The sequence below is a fragment of the Haliotis rubra genome, unplaced genomic scaffold (genome assembly GCF_003918875.1).
Source record: "Haliotis rubra isolate DU_JTF1 unplaced genomic scaffold, ASM391887v1 Scf102, whole genome shotgun sequence".
NCBI classification, from domain to species: domain Eukaryota; kingdom Metazoa; phylum Mollusca; class Gastropoda; order Lepetellida; family Haliotidae; genus Haliotis; species Haliotis rubra.
The window spans coordinates 1,107,688-1,126,020 of NW_025764915.1; the positions used below are offsets into that span (position 1 = coordinate 1,107,688).

The 18,333-nt window shown below is 38.9% G+C and overlaps 1 protein-coding gene and 1 long non-coding RNA gene across 2 annotated transcripts in view; one reads left to right on the top strand and one right to left on the bottom strand.

Moving 5' to 3' along the window:
- The window catches only part of LOC124270200 (outer dynein arm-docking complex subunit 2-like), a 59,821-nt gene that overhangs the window by 39,767 nt on the left and 1,721 nt on the right, over positions 1-18,333 (top strand).
- On the bottom strand, positions 8,427-18,056 carry LOC124270218. The gene is made up of 3 exons (XR_006896706.1): positions 17,869-18,056; positions 14,461-14,462; positions 8,427-8,441 (listed from the first exon to the last, which is right to left on the bottom strand). It is a non-coding gene; the product is annotated as an uncharacterized LOC124270218 (long non-coding RNA).

Below are 18,333 nucleotides of genomic sequence, written 5' to 3' on the forward strand. Positions count from 1 at the left end.
GTAACCCAGCTTGTCGTAAGAGGCGACTAACAGGATTGGGTGGTCAGACTCGCTGACTTGGTTGACACATGTCATCGTATCGAAATTGCGTAGATTGTTGTTCATGCTGTTGATCACTTGATTATCTGGTCTAGACTCAAATATTTACAGACGGCCGCAATATAGCTGGAATATTGCTGAGTGCAGCGTTTAACAACATATAATAACAAACCAACCACGTTTTAATGTGCACGGTTGTGTCCCTTACAAGGAGCACCAGAATCCTGGCCATGTTTTCCCTGATTGTTTCCAAATATATCAGTTCAGACCCCCCTTACGCCTGCTCAATGTGTTTCAGCTCATAATTATTCCTTCAAAATACTAGATCCATCTCTGGCTTAGAGTAATGTAATTGTCTCTATATTCAAGGTATTCTAACCATCTCTTGTAATGGTACCCATTCCTTTCAGCATGCTGTGCCACTAATGATATGCATGTAGTCACGTGTGAAGGTGAAGCATCGGCTGTTGCCGTGCCACCCACAAACAGTTGGCAATCAATGACAGATGGTCAACAAACGATTGTCACATTGATTCAGTTACATATAAGGACGATCTAAATACTCATGCATAATGCATGTTGCAGTGTGAATCATTCAGACACGGCAACTTGAATATTTGAATTTTTGGTAAACAAGCATTGAATCTCCATTTGTCTAAATATAATGCTCAAAAGAAGTAGAAGAACACCCTATTCATACAGTTCATCTGTCATGACAGATCAGCAATAGTGATGTAAAATAAATGGGTGTTCTTTGAGTAAGTGAGAACGGTGTCAAGCTGATTCAGCAATATTACAATACTGTTGTAACGGGCAGTGAAACAGATTAACCCATGTGATGGTTAACTGGTAACCCAGTGTGTGTGTGTTGTGTGTGTGTGTCGCATGTGTGCGTGTGTGTCGTGTATGTGAGTGTGCGTGCGTGTGTGTGTTAAACACCCGACACAGTGACGTGGCTGATTGTGTGTTTGTGTGTCATTGAGCCTGATGCCATTGAAATCCGCCCATGCTTTCAATCACAGGTTTGTCTGGTCCAGACTTAAAGTGCTATTTTTAGCAATATTCCTGCAGTATCACAGCGGGGACACCAGAAATGGGCTTCAATCATTGTACCCATGTCGGGAATCGAACCCAAGTCTTCGGTGTGACATGCGAACGTTTTAAGCACTAGGCTACCCCACCGCCCCACAGCCATGTCTGCTGGTATTGTGTTGACTGGTGTAAATATATGCTGGTAATACCAAAGCCAGAAAATAACCAGTCTCACCCAGTGGCTGAAAGAGATCCCATTGGGCATTAAGAGCTATCCAGTAATTAGTGATGAAAAATTAGTGATGAAAAATTGGTGAAGACACCAGGTGTCTATGGAGACTAAACCTGCCTTGCACTACAGGTCGCACCTGTCACCTGCACAATTTGCATAAAAATGTGTTTGTTGCCTGACACCAGACAGCTGTCCTCCAAACAATATACAGGAGATAGAGGGATTAGTAGCTGAATGTGTTTCCATAAAATAAATACCATATGTTAGGAATACAAATTGTATTATCCAGTTTTGTATTCTTCATATATTTCTATACAAGGAAACACAAGAGTAATGTTGTCTTTGTAATGTACTCACATTCTAGAGAAATCTTCTTTCAAGACATCATGTCACTCAATAGAATAACCTTAGATGTAAGAGTAAACTGCATCAGTTATCATTTGATCCAAAATGATTTGCAGCTATGAAGCTTTGTTTATATGCAGAAGCTCCCATACATCAGAAAATTCTTTTGAGAGACATTTTAGAAGTTGTTAAGATGAAGGAAAACCAAGTTCTATGGATAGTCAACTTCTTTATTGCAATGAGTGCGACGTTTCGGTGTAGGTACTAACACCGTTATCATCACTTCGAAAAGAATGTATATAACTGCAGTAACACTGCTGTGTCAAACTCAAAGGAACCTACTTAAAGTTCTTCAAGTTATCCGTAAATACTTTAAGTTATGTGTGGTTCAACACAACACCAAATAGATCCATAAACAAGGGTTACAAAGGGACACACTTTTTAGTTCAGGACAAGAGAAAGTTCAATGCATCGAAGGTTTGACAGAAAGCTGTTTAAATGTGATATACTGAGCAAGATAACACTAAAGAAAGAAGCTTATAGTAATTAAAGTTAGATGGTCTCATTTGCATACTTATCAGATCATGTGCCAAGTTTATCAGATAGGTTTATTGCACCAGTGACACTTTCTATAATATGTTTTGTCTATTAAATAGTTTAGTATACAGAACTAAAAGGAAAGACTAAAGAGCTGTTCACTGATGGGAAGGAGATGAGTATTCTAATAATATGATTTCTTGAAGAAAATGATTGCAAAACTAACACAGAGCCTTAAATAGGATGGGCTTTCAGATGGGCAAGTTCAAGATAAGGATTGATTTGAGATGAAATTTTCCTGATTGATCTTTGGAGCAGAAATGGACAAACTCCAAATTTTCATATTTCCATACCAACCTTTGATCTTCTGGTGCAGTTATTGAATCAAGAGGAGCTAGACTTCTAACTAGCTAATAATTGGCCAGATGGTCAGTGGGCAGACAGCTGACCACAAGATGACAGCTGAAATTGAATGATATATGTTCCACCAGCATCACCTAGAGACCCTAGTGTTGACCTTGCTCTGAAGGCCAGACGTGGTGAGACATACCTGTGGAGATGGAGACATACCGAGCATAGCAGCTGACAGTCTGGAGGCTGAGTCATAACTTTAGTTGTGGGCGGGTGGTTTATTTCCTTATTTATTATATTTTTTGCTAACATTATTCTTCCTGTAGCAAATCGAGAACTCAAGGAAGACATATTCACACAGGTTTTAAGTTGATATATATTTGGTCAAACTGATGACTTTTGAAAAACTAGATACTGTAGATACTGTTTATAATGAGCAGGCTATATGATGAACTGTTTCTTGGTCCAGGTCACTTGATGTGCATTTATCAAACTACTGTCAGAGATGAAATAGTGCTGATCTTGAGTGCCTTGGCACTTTCAGTATTGAAATGACACAGATGAAATACTTTCAATGTGCCTGGCATGACTAAAGTTATAAAAATAATACACACTGTGATTCATTTAAAGGAAAATGCAATAAATCTGACCAATTTAAATGACTCAAAAGATATTTTTCCACACCATCAAACTTTTTATCTATGGCATTCTTAATCTCACAGATTTACATGGCTGTGGCCATTTTTAATGCCAGTGAGCATAACAGGAAAGCTGTTTGGGATGATAACTTAGTTTGTGGGTGTTAGTTTTGGACCTGGACAAATGAAGCTGAACTGTTCTTGCAGTCATGATAGTGTTGAGGAAATCCAGCTGTCAAGTTTACAGGTTAGGTTAATACTTAGTCTCTGAATATTATAATTTTGATGGTAACAAATAATCCCATTTAAATTGAAAAGGAGCCCCAGTGAGATGGGAGATTCAGAGCCTGAGGAACTCTTGACTTGCTTCATTAAGGGCTTTAGCATTGCAGAGAGGGCTGGGCAGAAAGGAAAATAATGTGGTTCGAGGACTGTGAGACAGATCAGTTCACAGGTTAACATGTTTACGGATTTATTAACAGTGAACTGAAATGGCATAATTGTTGTGATGCTTTAAGTTTAACTGGATCATCAAAAAGTATGGGCAGACAAAGGCACATCTAGTTATCTGTCTGGTGCCCTATGGCACAGCACCCTTAACACAATTAGCATTTCTATCCCTAGGCCTAGATTTTCGAAGCTCACTTAGCGCTATGATAGTCGTAAGTTCCATACATTAACATTAACTTACGACTATCTTAGCACTAAGAGAGCTTCGAAAATCAACATCACACCAAAGACCCGGGTTCGAATCCCACAAGGTTACAATGTGTGAAGCCCATTTGTGGTGTCCCCCGCCGTGATGTTGCTGGAATATTGCTAAAATCGGCGTAAAACCAAACTCAGTCAAGAAATATAAGGCCCTGAGTGTCATAACAACTAATATTAGTGGATCCCTTTCAGATCATTATAACCGTTGTTTACTACATATTCATATTTGAAAATCCATATTATGTCATTATGTATGGAAAAGGATATTGATTATTTTACTTTGCAATCAACAGATGTGTTGGATATTTTTTAATAAAAACAGATAAACACAATCCATTGTCATAATGATTCCTTTGTCCATTTTATATTTATGGCTATGTCACAGTCATGTGTTTGAGCAAGGTGAGCATTTCCTAACCCATCTGCACCCGTCACAAACACATGCATGGGCAAGTCAATTGTTGAAGGGGCATGGTGACTTGCATCACATCAAGCTTTCCTGCCACATTAAGCTGATATACTGTGTTGGCATTATGTGAAAAGTGACATAAACCCACTCAATCACTCGAAACTCCTTGTCATAATCTTGATGTGAAAAATATAAGATTGCAAGGCACCCTGGACTGTCAGAGAACAAACAAGAAATAAAGTTTCCACCTTGTAACAAGCTATGAATAAAGTGCTTTCCATACAGCCCATCCAATATAAACATTGTACAAAATGTATTGGCATTGTACCTGAGAACTATTGTTGATGATGTTATTGTCATCGTTGTTGATATTGTTGTTAGATATTGGATAAATGGATATTGCCAGTTCAATCAGCCTCCCTGTTAGTGTAGGGAGTTTTGTGTCAGCCTGTATCAGCTGATGTGACTCTGTCTAAATGTCAGTTAGTGTAGGGAGTTGATCGCTGCATATGTATGTAATACTTTGATGGGCTATGACACTAATGATCACTATGGCATTTGACGCAGATATATGCTTGTTCACAAAATGTTGGATACTAAGAGACCCTGCTTCCAAAAAGCAGTTTGCAGAGATGGGAGTGAGCACAGTGTTCGAAATAGCAACTGGCCCGCTAGCCCGTGGCTAGTAAAAATCCAGTCAGGCCAGGAAATCTCCACAGTCACTGGCCCAACTGGCTATTTTGTAAATACATGTATATCACTCTCTCCGACTTGTTAAGTTATAATACAGTTTTAAATCATGCAAGATTATGGCCTGATAAAAATGTTCATCATATTAGCGGCTTAATGATGAAACCCATGTCTACATTCAAATTTCGAGCCAGTGAATAATTTGTGGGCTTGTAACTTTCAGGCATAGCTAGCTGGAAACTATTTCGCACACTGAGTGAGAAAGTATAGTTTTATGCCGATTTTAAGGCAGGAGACACAGAAATGGGCTTCACATATTGTACCTGTTTGGGAATTGAACCCAGGTCTTCGTCGTGACGAGTGAACGCTTTAACCACTAGGCTACCCCACCAACCATGCAGAGTTGTGAGAAATTCAGTCAAAGGATTGTAGAATCGGTTTCTGTTTGGAAAAACTGAATTTAGTTATCAGTAGCAGACAGGCTGTGACTCTGCTCACTGTTTCAAAGCCTGAGTCCAGTGAAAATTTTATCGGTCCAATAAGCTCAGTCAATATGATATTACTAAAATGTATTTATGCTTATAGCCACATTGGGGTTGGTAGAGTTAATGGCTTTTGACCGAAATGCTGTGAAGATAACATGGGTGCATGAATTTTCTTAATATATGTACATTGAATATAGTTGGTCTGTTTTTGCAGATTTGAAATTCTGAAACAGTGTGAAATAAAGACTTAACAATAATGATAACAGTGTTGGTTCTGAAAATGCTTTCAATCTAGAGCAAGGTTTGTTAGCTTACAACCAAGGTAATTAAACAGATAAAATAATATGCATATGTCTTTAGAGAAGAATCCATGTCAGTTGTGAAGGACAATTCATTATGTTAGTTCACCAAAAGGGAAGACTAACGGTTGTCTGTAACTTTTATTGATTTCAAATACATTTAGCATGTACCATCAGCTATTCCCTTTGATGGTCAAACTGATGGAGACAAAACTATGCATCCTGTTGTAGCCTTGATTGAGTATTAAATATTAATTTACTTCCAAAAGTTGAATGTCTTGATGAACACAGATATGTTTCAGGGTACCGGTATGTTCAAGACATGGGCGAATCAGTGGACTTTCCTCAACTAAAACAATAGGACCATTATATGTTATTTGCTTGTAGCTATTAGTTCTTAAAGATTCATAAATCAGTCTCAAAAAGTGAGTGAGTGGGTTTTTAGTTTTACGCCACTATAAGCAATATTCCAGCAATATCACAGCGGGGGACACTAGAAATGGGCTTCACACATTATACCCATGTGGGGAATCAAACCCGGGTCTTCAGCATGACAAACGCTTTAACCACTGGGCTACCCACCGCCCCAATCTCAAAGAAGATGGAACCTTTGGTTTGAAGGAAGCAATATTGTTGATCTGTGAGATATCACCTTCATTATTTCTACTGGGGGAGGTAAAAAGGAGACAATAAAATTGTTTTTGGTTGTGAGGGAAGAACTAAATGTCTGAGACTTTTCTGAAGAATAAATGGATATATCTCTCATCAGGAATGAAGAATGGTGGGCTTATCAAAGTAGAGAGGTGCATAGTTTGTGACAGAAGAGAGTATGGCATCGTACACTCTTGTCCTTCAGCTCTTGTTTTCGGTGGAAGAATATGGCCTTTTGTGTCTTGAGTGTTCAGAGGATGCATGCTTCTTCTGATGTCCTTGTGGAAAGGGGAGTGAACTTATGTTAGGGTGAGCAGTTACTCGGGGTTTGAAGAGAATGATTTCTGGTTTCTTTATGGAAGAGATTATCAGCATTAGTACTTGTTGGGAAAAGTGTTCAGTACTTGTTGGGAAAAGTGTTCGGTACTTTTGGGGAAAGTGTTCAGTACTTGACGGAAAAGTGTTCAGTACTTGACAGGAAAAGTGTTCAATACTTGTTCAGACAGTGTTCAGTACTTGTTCAGAAAGTGTTTAGTACTTGTTGTAGTTTAGTACTTTAACGTTTTGCTCCTGTTGCAGATTTTTTTAGTTCTTGATTAAAAGATTATTTAACCCAGGGAAAGCAGCACATGGAAAGGCATTTACGTCACATTAAAGATGGTGTTTAGCTCTAATCAAATAATAGCTCTCAAGTAACAGCAGAAAGTGTATATATTTTTTCCTTATAAAAATCATGTTTATTTCATCTAGTGAGAGAGCATGTGCTTCTTCTTTGTAGCAGTGTTAACATTGGTTCGAAAGTTTTTAGGTCTTACTGCACAAGTGTATAAATCTTGTAAAACAGCTACTGTGAGAAGAAATACTCTCCTCAAATCATGTTAGACAATCTCCTTGGAGAGGAAGAAACATACTTCCCGCTTATTGAATAACAACTTTGTAAAGGACACAGCTTAAAGCATAAAACAAGATGTATTTTGCCAGTATACGTATCGCTTGTCAGGTCTCATGTATATTCCACAGTCCCTGGAGATCACACCACTTCATTGCCTGCATGCATAATGCAAGTAGGATCACAACAGCTTTTGGAGCTGTTATGTTGAGTACTTATCTGAAGCTGAATTAGGCCCTGGAAACAGAGGTGAACATTCCAATGATTAATTGGCTCTGCTGTAAAGGAGAAGTTAAGGCAGAAATGTTTGAGCAATTGCCAATTTTTTAAAGATTTTCATATACAGATCTTGTGATTTGTTCGCAGTGGTTTCATGCATCCACATTGAGGTTTCATCTCAGGAACCATTGATGTCCATGAGGGAAACGTGACAAGCTCCTTAAACTGTTATGGCAGCAGTGAAGCAGTTTTGGTTTTTCTTAATATCTACGGACAATGATGAACTGATTGAAAAATGTTTTTGTTATCAATCTTTTTTTTTCTGTACATGTATTTCCAGCAAAATACTTTTAAATTAACCATGACTGATGAGAGTCATGGGTCCACATCTATGATTTAAGTTTAAGGGTCCCAGGATTCAAATATCATTGGATCAAATCTAACGGACCAAGAACCTGTTATATTTCAAACAAAGACTTTACAATCACAGCATGCAAGGACATGTTATACGACATGTTTATTGTTGTCTAAGTCTGGTCTGTACAATCAGGATTGAGTTATTTTGCCTCTGTAATAGACTCCAAAATAGCCTATGACGTAAAACTACTTGAAAACATGGTATCTCCGTCCCTGGTTAACATGAAGTCACACATCCCGATGACCCCGGTATGACAAAGAATAAATGATGTCAGATAGGGCTCTTAAGCTGCCACGTTCCTAAGTAAGTAAGACAATGAAGCGGTGATAGACAACAAGACCTCATAGTGAAATCAATAATAGGCCTACCATCTATGTTGTGCAACGCTTGCATGGCAGTAAGACACTGCTGCAAAAGCAGCCATGTTACAAGACGTATTGATCGCTGTCTTGCCACAATGCAAGGTGCCGTCGTCGCAGGAAGCAGAAACAAATTGCTTCTTTCAATCTGGAGCTGGTGTCTTTGCTGCGTGTGTTCATCTTGTTCACCTTCTGCCTCTGTTCTTCCGGTTGATTGAGTCCGTTTCGTGATGCGTGTTTCTGGTTTCATAAAGGTTGCCCTGTCATGGTCAGATGCACTGACAGTGATTGACCTTATCTTGTCAGGCCAGGTTTTTCTATTGTGGTAGTGTGTGTGAGCTGTGACTTGATTTGGGGAGACTCATTAGCTGGTTGTGGGTAGGGAGGTGTTGTGGAAGGGTGAGGGTCAGCATGGGGTGGGTAGGTGGGATTGTGATGGAGTGAGGGGCAGCAGGGTGTTGGTGGGTGGGATTGTGATAGGTGGGGGGGCAGCAGGGTGTGGGTAGGTGGGATTGTGACAGGGTGAGGGGCAGCAGGCTGTGAATGGGTAGGATTGTGATAGGGTGAGAGGCCGCAGGGGGTGGCTAGGCTGGATTGCGATAGGGTGAGGGGCAGCAGGGTGTGGGTAGGTGGGATTATGATAGGGTGCAAGGCAGCAGGGTGTGGGAAGGTGGGATTGTGATAGTGTACCCGGTTAGCAGCAGTGGGTGGGGCTGGGATTGTGATAGGGTGAGGGGCAGCAGGGTGTGGGTTGGTGGGATTGTGATAGCAGGGTGAGGGGCAGCAGGGTGTGGGTTGGTGGGATTGTGATAGGGTGAGGAATGGGGCAGCAGGGTGTGGGTGGCTGGGATTGTGGGGATGGGTGGGAGGGCAGCAGGGTGTGGGTAGATGGGATTGTGATAGGGTGAGGGGCTGCAGGGGGTGAGATTGTGATAGTGTACAGGTTAGCAGGGTGGGGATGGGTAGGATTGTGATAGGGTGTGGGGAGTGGGATTGTGATAGTGTAACGTTTAGCAGGGTGTGGGGGGGAGGGATTGTGATAGGGTGAGGGTCAGCAGGACTTTTATGGGTGGGATTGTGATAGGGTGAGGAGGGATGGGATTGTGATAGGATGAGGGACAGCAGGGTTGTAGGTGGGATTGAAGTTTGACAGGGTTGAATGTTGACAGGAGGTGCTAGTTTAGTGACAGATCTATAGAATAGAAAATGAATAGGACAAGCCGATTTGTCATTGAGGGTTGTCTTGGGAACATACCTTAGAGTGAGGCTGACTGAAGTTGAGTAGGACTGAGGATGGGTAGAATTGAGTTTTAAGATATTTCAGGATTGGCACCAGTCAGAAGATGTTGGTTTACTATACATTATCTCTAGCTACAGCAGCTTGTATGTTTGTTTGAGGCTGCAATCAGCAATATCAATATTGTCTGTAAATAACTGAGTCTAACACTCCAGTGATTGACATCATGAGCATCGATCTACACAACTGGGATACAATGACATGCATCAGCCAAGTGACTGAGCCTGACAACCCAATCCTGTTAGTCGCCTCTTACGATATGCATGGGGTGCAGAAGACATTCTAACCAAGAATGTTCACAAATGCAGCCTGTATAAGACATGGCACCCATTTCTCAAAACGAACTTAAGTCTGAGTTTTTACTTAGAGTTTTTATTCAAATTTGAGAAAACGCAGGAGAATGCATTTTCCAGAACGAACTGAAATCGATATTACACTCTAACATAGTAGACAATTTGAGTTTGGTGAATAGATTACTTTCTTTGTTTGGGCATTTTTACTTCAAAAATGCTGCTGAGTTAAAAATTCAGCTGTTTCAAATTGTAAAACTCAGGTTGACATTTGAGTAAAAACTTAAAAATCGGGGCCTGGTAGTGGTTAACACCACTTCAACAACCACCCTTTGGTGTTACGCTGTCATATTGCCCCGCTTTCAGTTGGCCGTTACAACACATATTGGTGCTGGGAATCCACTCTGCTGGTAACGCAATGCAATAATTATTCAACAAACACTTCATTGTTTTTTAATTCAGCCATACCTATGGACTATGAAAGAATATTTCAATATTGTTTTTCTTATTGATATCATTAAATTTTGTTATTCATGCATGCTGTACATTGCATACATTTTGTTAGACATTTTATCATTTGATGGGGAACAGGTGGCAGACATTGTTACGGTTATCACAGTGGTGTTGCATTCCTGCCAGTTATAATCAGTGTGTTGTGGGTCCAGATCAGGGATTTCACCCATGTGTTCCTTGGTCTGTGAAGATCTGGGTTAAAATTGGTGTTCAGCAACCCATGTTTGTCCGTACGAGGCGACTGACGGGATTGGATGGTCAGGCTCGCTGACTTGGTTGACACACGTCATTGTATCCCAGTTGCGTAGATTGATGCTCATGCTGTTGATCACTGGATAGTCTGGTCCAGATTCGATTATTTACAGACTGCCGCCATATAGCTTGAATATTGCTGAGTGCAATGTTAAACAACAAACTAACCTAACCAACTAACCTTGGTCAGTGAACACCATGTCATGTCTGTGAACAACACCATGTCTGTGAACATCATGTCATGTCTGTCATGTCATGTCTGTGAACACCATGTCATGTCTGTGAACACTATGTAATGCACCCCATGGGGAATTAGCATCAATCCTTAGCAACTAGTAGAAGCAATGGATGGCTTCTAGCAGTTTTAGATGGGGTCAGACTCAATGACGTGATTGTCTCGAACCCTGTGACATGGATCGATGCTCATGCTGTCGATCACTAAATTATCTGGTTCAGACGTGATTATTTCCAGGCAACTGTTACAAAACAGACGCACATAACAAAACACACACAGTCATACATCCACAACCATATCCTCACTGGTCCCACTGCACAAATATAACAATAAATTCACGGAAGACATGGCCTGTATTGATTCAATGTATATAGGCTATTATCAGATAATATCTCAATATTCATCCAAGGACACCAGTCTCGATAGTAACCTATGTCCCTTTGTACATGCTGAACCATCTGGCCTACAAGTACATCCTGGTATGAGAACCGATTAATAAATTTCCTTCCTGGCTTCAAGCTGTTGACTGAAATCAGTCACAAATATTTGATCAGTATTTGGATGCTAGGCAATATTGAGCAGTGATCTCAGGGATGATATTAAGACCTCAATTGTTTGATTTATTTAAGTGGTCAACAGCATGTTAAAGAGAGCAGTTGTACAAAACAGCCTTATCGCTATATGTTAAATATAATATGTTATATTATGGGAGGGGCGGTGGGGTAGCCTAGTGGTTAAAGTGTTGGCTCGTCACGCCGAAGACCCGTGTTCGAATCCCCACATGGGTACAATGTGTGAAGCCCATTTCTGGTGTCCCCTGCCGTGATGTTGCTGGAATATTGCTAAAAGTAGCGTAAAACCAAAACTCAGTCAGTCAGTCAGTATATTATGGGAGTTACAACCACCTTAGCGCTAAGATCGGTCTTTACAACAGCATCCTGGTGCATTGTAATGATGTCATGTCCATTTGCAGTTTTTTCTATTCTCAGTTTCAGTCTGCAGTTGTCACATGTCACAAACTTCAGCCTAGTTTAATTTCTTTGAGTCTGGTCCATCCATCAAACCTAATATCGACTGAAAATAATGTCACAATAGATTTTCTGTTTGCAAACAATAAAATGTTTGTTACAGACTGCAGTCCGGTTTCATCTGGGATTTAAGTAAGCTGTCTGTATCTTAGGTTGGAGTTGATATGTCAGTTTGTATTGGTGGAAAATGTATTTTTAATACTTTTTCTTAAAATATACCAAAGAGAAATCAGTGGAATAATATGATTTTTGTTTTTAATGTGGTTGAAACTGTCGTGTTAAAATGAAATCTATCAAACTTTTTAAAATATACCTCATCCTTTTGCCGCAAATTATTAGCTGTGGGTCAGTTGTACAAAGCGATCGTAGCCTTAAGGTGATAGTAACTCCCATACTTTAACATAGACTTATGCCATTCATTTGCTAAGGTTATGTTGTACATTCCCCAGCTAGGTCACTGGATCAGTGAATACACAATTTTCATTCCTAGTTTCTTCTTTTAATTATTTCAGAAAATTTACTTTTCACAGTGATAGCATACAGGTCCCTCGTATTCAATAGAAGCCCTATTGATAGTGATATTTTTAAGATAAGCCACACCATCCGCCAAGTGGTGGAGGTAACTGCTGTCAATTATAGTTAAACCAAGCCATTTAAATACTCTCAACAGAAAGAACATCCTAAAGGTTGTCTATTTCAGGACAATCAGATCCAATGGACAACTTCCTGATAGTACTGTTGACATTTACAAGTCTACTCGAGCTCCTCCTTATGTATAGCAATGAGGCTGAGCTTTGTCAATGACGATGATGCAAAGCTTGCCTTTATCAATCCAACCGCAAGCAGTGCAACAAAACCCCAATGAATATGGATCAGCTGAAACCTCTTTACACTGACTCAAAGATTTCCCGATGGTCCAACATTTAGCAAAGGACTGATACTTGATCCAGACTGCGAACAGATTGCTAGCCATTTATAGAACAGTTTTAAGTCATTCTGGGATTTTGATAGGTATCGAGATAAAAGCAAGTGGTATCCAGGCAAAACAATATGTTGCATTGTCATGTATTTTATTTAGCTTGTTTAATTTTTGAGGATTAGGGTACGCTGTTTGCATCTTAAATTTCACTATGTGTTTGATTTTAAAGTTCAGGTTTTAATAGGAAGTTACATCGGATTAGAAAAGTTCAAGTTGTATGTCAGCATGACAGTATCACCTGTGGACTAACGCTTAGTCTCTGAATATATACATAATTTTGATCGTAACAAATAAACCCATTTATATTAAGAAAGTAGCCCCTGGGAGACCAGAGATTCAGAACCTGAGGATATCTAGACTGGCTTCATTTAGGGCTTTAGCATTACAGAGAGGGCTGAGCAGTAGGGAAAATAATGTGGAAATTGTACTTATAGTGTCTAATATTGGATTAATTAGATGATAGAACAAATGGGTGTGTATACTGCCCTGTCGACTGATTGGCTGAAAATCATTGAAAATCAGTGGGGTAGCTAGTGGTTAAAGTGTTCACTTGTCATGCCAAAGGCCCAGGTTCGATTTCCCACATGGGTACAATGCGTGAAGCCCTTTTCATGTGTCCCCATCTGTTATATCACTGGACTATTGCTGAAGGCAGCGTAAAACTAAACTCACTCACTGTTACCTGTTGGCTGAAAAATATACTAAAATATCACATATCAATATTTCCTGGGTTATAAATTACTCAGAATCTGGCAATGAGATTAGACCAGTGCCTAGAAGAGTTATGTGAAACCTTTATGTTAAAAATTAAAGATTTAGGGGTCAGTTCCTTAAAATACCATATGACCAAGCCTCAAGAACCTTGGTTTCTCCTTGATTTGATGCAGTGCTAATGGAGCAAGAAGGATCATGACCAAGAATTTTATGTATTTAAGCCAGTTCTTATCAGTGACCGTTGCAATTCAACATTGCGTTGTTGAACCAGATAGCATGCTATTATCCTTTATACAGCTCTTTATTAGAGCTCTATAATTAGACCATTCACAAGTTACAGACATTGTTTCATCAGCTAACACTGTTGCTACGGCAACAAGCTACAGGAAATTGTTTACTTGTCGACTAGGATAAAATAGACCAGCTAACAATTGTTGAAATAAAGTATTAATGCCGCTAAACTGATAAGCATTGTATATCAGTGGTGTCCAGAACAACGATATTCTGAACGTCAATGTATTGTACAGGATGTTGGACACAATGCTTATTCCATATACACCTTAGAAAGACCGCTATCATATGTAACCATTATATCTATTCCATGTGTTCCATGTGTATATCAATGTCTGTTGTTGTAGATTTTCGTCAGTATCAAGCAGGTGCATGGAGTGCATTGGTAGCTAGGTGTGTCGATTGCATGTATATTTCAGTTGAGTCTATTTATCTACTTTGTGTAATGTACGACTGAAATAGACGTGAATTTCAAGGGAAAATGAATTATCGACATATACACTGTGTAAATAGCACATAGGTCATATTTCAAACACAATGGAATTAATACTACCAACGACTGCCAAACTGTCTTACAACATACTGTTATTGCAATGTCTCAGACATAAGCTCAAATTGTTTTCTAGCACAATATTCCAATGAAACATTATTGATATATTTTTAAAAAAATTTAAAACAATCATTTGTATTTTCAAGAGAGCTTCATGTGTGCATGTATTGATTTTGAAAGTGTGTAAAAACGACAAGACATTTTGTTGATTGAGAATGTGATCGTTCGTACTTTATGTACATTGTGCAGTGCAGAAAATCATTATGAGAAGAACAGTAGTTATTGATTGCAAAGTATGTTAGCAATGTTCCTGGATGGTTTTCAAAGGAAATTTTGCCTTATTTGTATTGTTGAATACATCCTGCACTGTGTTGTTGAGTATTGCAGAATATGGATACTCTTGCCACATATATGACCAGTGTTGTGCCATATTCTCCATGACCAGATGCAAGCTGCTGTTATTAACAGGAAAGAAACACAGATTTGACCAATTTGAATTTAAGTCTGAATAATGAGGCATCCTGAAGGAACAAGGAATAAAAGTGGTTATTTTAAAACAAATGTTTGTAAGTAAACTATATAATTCAAAAACATGTCCAGTCTTCGAACCCAATTTAACATTTCCACTCAATCATATTGCAACACACATTGTTTCATTATGTTTAATAATACTTGATGGTGTTAGTTAGAAGGTGGTATTTATGTCAAGTTTCCATTGTAATATCTGTAGACGCTACAAATTCTCAGGGTATGAAATCTTTGATTTCTTTCTTAATTACCCAATTTTCCACCAGGAAGGGTATATGCAGTTTTTCTTATACTATTCCTCAAAAACCTAATGAAAATCAGTCTTGCGGATTAAATGGCAGTCAGCTTAATTAAAGGAAGAGTTTGCTAATGAAACCAAGGGGGAGCTTCTCTAGGTTTCCTTTAGTAGTATCACATTTCATATTATGTGTGAAAACTTTAAATAGGTTATTCTTATGTAGGTCACAGTTAGTTTTCCTGTTTTCGGTAATAAAATTAGGCATAGATGTTGTAAATCCATCCCTGTTTTGAACAGATAGTATCAGAAGTAAAGATAGCATTATTTTCCCTTCTGCCTTGCCCTTTCTGCAATGTTAAAGCACTAAATGAAGCAAGTCTAGATTTCCTCAGGTTTTGAATTTCACTGGGGTGCCTTTTCAATTTAAAAGAAATTATTTCTTTCGATCAATATTATATATATATTCAGAGACTATGCTTCTATAGTAGAGCGTGTGGTACTTGAGGTTTGCTTAGAGGGTATTTCAACCTAGGTCTAACGTATTTAAACATTGGTTGGTTTGTTCTATAACGCCGCACTGTTTAAAAAGGTTAATAAAATGATGGTACGAATACCGAAAATACCAAATTTTCGGATTGTGTTACGGTATACTGAACTGAAGGCAAAATTAGTTCTACTGATACCACAGTATACCGTTTCACCCTACTGTTTACAGGTCCTTTAGTTCAGTATTTGTTAATGCTAATATCCAAAATAAAATGTGTTTGGTCAGCAAGTTTGGTGGTATGCATTGAATTGTCAGCAAATACTTATTGATCTTCTCAGCTGCCAACATGTTTCCAATATATTTAATCAGCATGCACCATGTGTTACCTTCCCACCTGCTGTCAGCTGCATAATAAGCATGGTTTAGCATTACCATAGTACATTACCATAGTACCTGTCAGCATCTCCTTCCTCATTGGTCCAGCCTCATCTGACGAGGCTTCCGTCACTGATGGTGGGTGACCTCAGAAAGTCAGGTGCTTGATAGTTCCTTAATAGCGAGGTTTTTGAGAGCTCTATCAATAAATTAAGAATTAATATCCTGTTGGCATAGATCAAGTGGAGGTGTTTCTTTGCATTGGTTAAATAAGTCACAGAATAAAGCAATTATGTGGATGAAACTGGTGCCATATTGCTGAATATGCTTTTCATATAAAGACTGATTGTATTGTTAAGTGTGGTGGGGTAGCCTTGTGGATAAAGCATTGCTGGTCATGGAAAAGTACAGGGTTCAAGTTCCCACATGGTTACAGTGTATGAAGCTAGTTTTTGGTGTCCCCTATATGATACAGTGGAATCTGTCAGATCCGGACTCTGTGTAATCCGGTTTTCTCCATAATACGGACTACTGTCTGAGTCCCGGCAAAATTGTTCGTAAGTTATCATTAAGATGCTTTATTGTCCTGTCTTAAGTTGTCTAATCCGGACTGCTTTACAATCCGGACAAATGAGTCGATACTTAGCCAGTCCGTAATAGACAGATTCCACTGTATGGTTGGACTACATTTGTATTACTGAAGCTAGTGTGAGACTTTTTAACTCACCTTGAGGCACATTTCTTAACATTAAGTTATTTCAGTCGTCAGGTTTATGTCCTTGAGGATTCAGCTCCTGCATTACATGTTACAAAGAGCTGGATACCAGATCTTTTGACTTGTTTGTGGCATTGAACCATAGACTAGTGCAAGTGATAAATATCAATTTAAAGTCATACAGGCTTTCTGAAAGTGGAAAGAAAATAAACTCAAACAGAAATATTTGAATTAACAAGTCAGTAAGAAGCGACTAACGGGATCAGGTGTTCAGGCTCGCTGCCTTGGTTGACACATCTCATTGTATCCCAATTGCGTAGATCAATGCTCATGCTGTTGATCACTGGATTGTCTGGTTCAGACTTGATTATTTACAGACTGCCGCCATGTAGCTGGAATATTGCTGATTGCGGTGTTAAACAACAAAACGACCATTATATTTACTGAAAGATGAAATGAAAATGGCTTAATATCCGGCTCAGTATTAAAGTTATGATAACATACAAACAAAACTTATTTGATACCATTAATGAATAATCATAAAGCTATCATTCTGGATAAAATGCGCAATATGAATATATACTACCTGATTATGTTATCCCCATTACTGAATGTTAATATGAAATGAATATATTTGTATGCTCATATAATTGAGAAATGTGTAATTTGAGTAACTGAGATAATGCCTTTATCACCATGAAGCTATTCAGAATTACTTTATTCTCCATAAACATTTAACATTTTTCATTTTCAGCTTCCAAATAACTTTTATTAGCACACTTAAGGCATGTTGTTTTATGATGCAGAGAAAAATGTTACTGAGCCGTTGCAGCAGACTAGATATTCATATTTGAATCAGTCATGGTTGTTTGCACAGGAAACTGTCCTTGTCATCTTGGTACTATGACAGTATTAGATGCCAGTAACATTGTCTCACATTTCATCTGTGCAGTCCCCAAATTGGTGTAGCTGATGCAATCCGCTAACTGCTAAGTCAGGCATATGACATCTCATGGGCCCACTTCCATAAAGTCCACTACTTTAACATAGACTAATAGCCTGTAATGATTACACTAAAAAGATAAATAATCTTGTCTAGTGATGTTTAATTGCAAATTTGACGCCTTTACTGACAAAGTCCTCTTCTTTTGTTCGTTCACTTGACCTGATACGATGTCTCTTACCACCAGAAGAAAGGTTTGACGAAAGCGTAACCTGTAGATAAGTCGAACCCCTTCTACAGATTGCTTTTTTGGTCCTCAAATATCTACAGTAACAAGGGCAGTGAGATTACAAGGCAATCTGAAGTGTGACTATTAGTAACATCGTACATTTACATAGGCTGACATGCCTGAGTGCTGAGTTTACTTAGTTGGGGTGGTGGTTGTACGTTTGTATCATTCTGCTGGAGACAAATTCTTATATTTCCAGCTGTAATATTATTCATCTAAACCTGTTCAAGATGAAGTGTATGATGATTGATATGAACAACTGTAGCATGATCAGTGTAGACAATGTGTTCCTTGAGTGACATGTC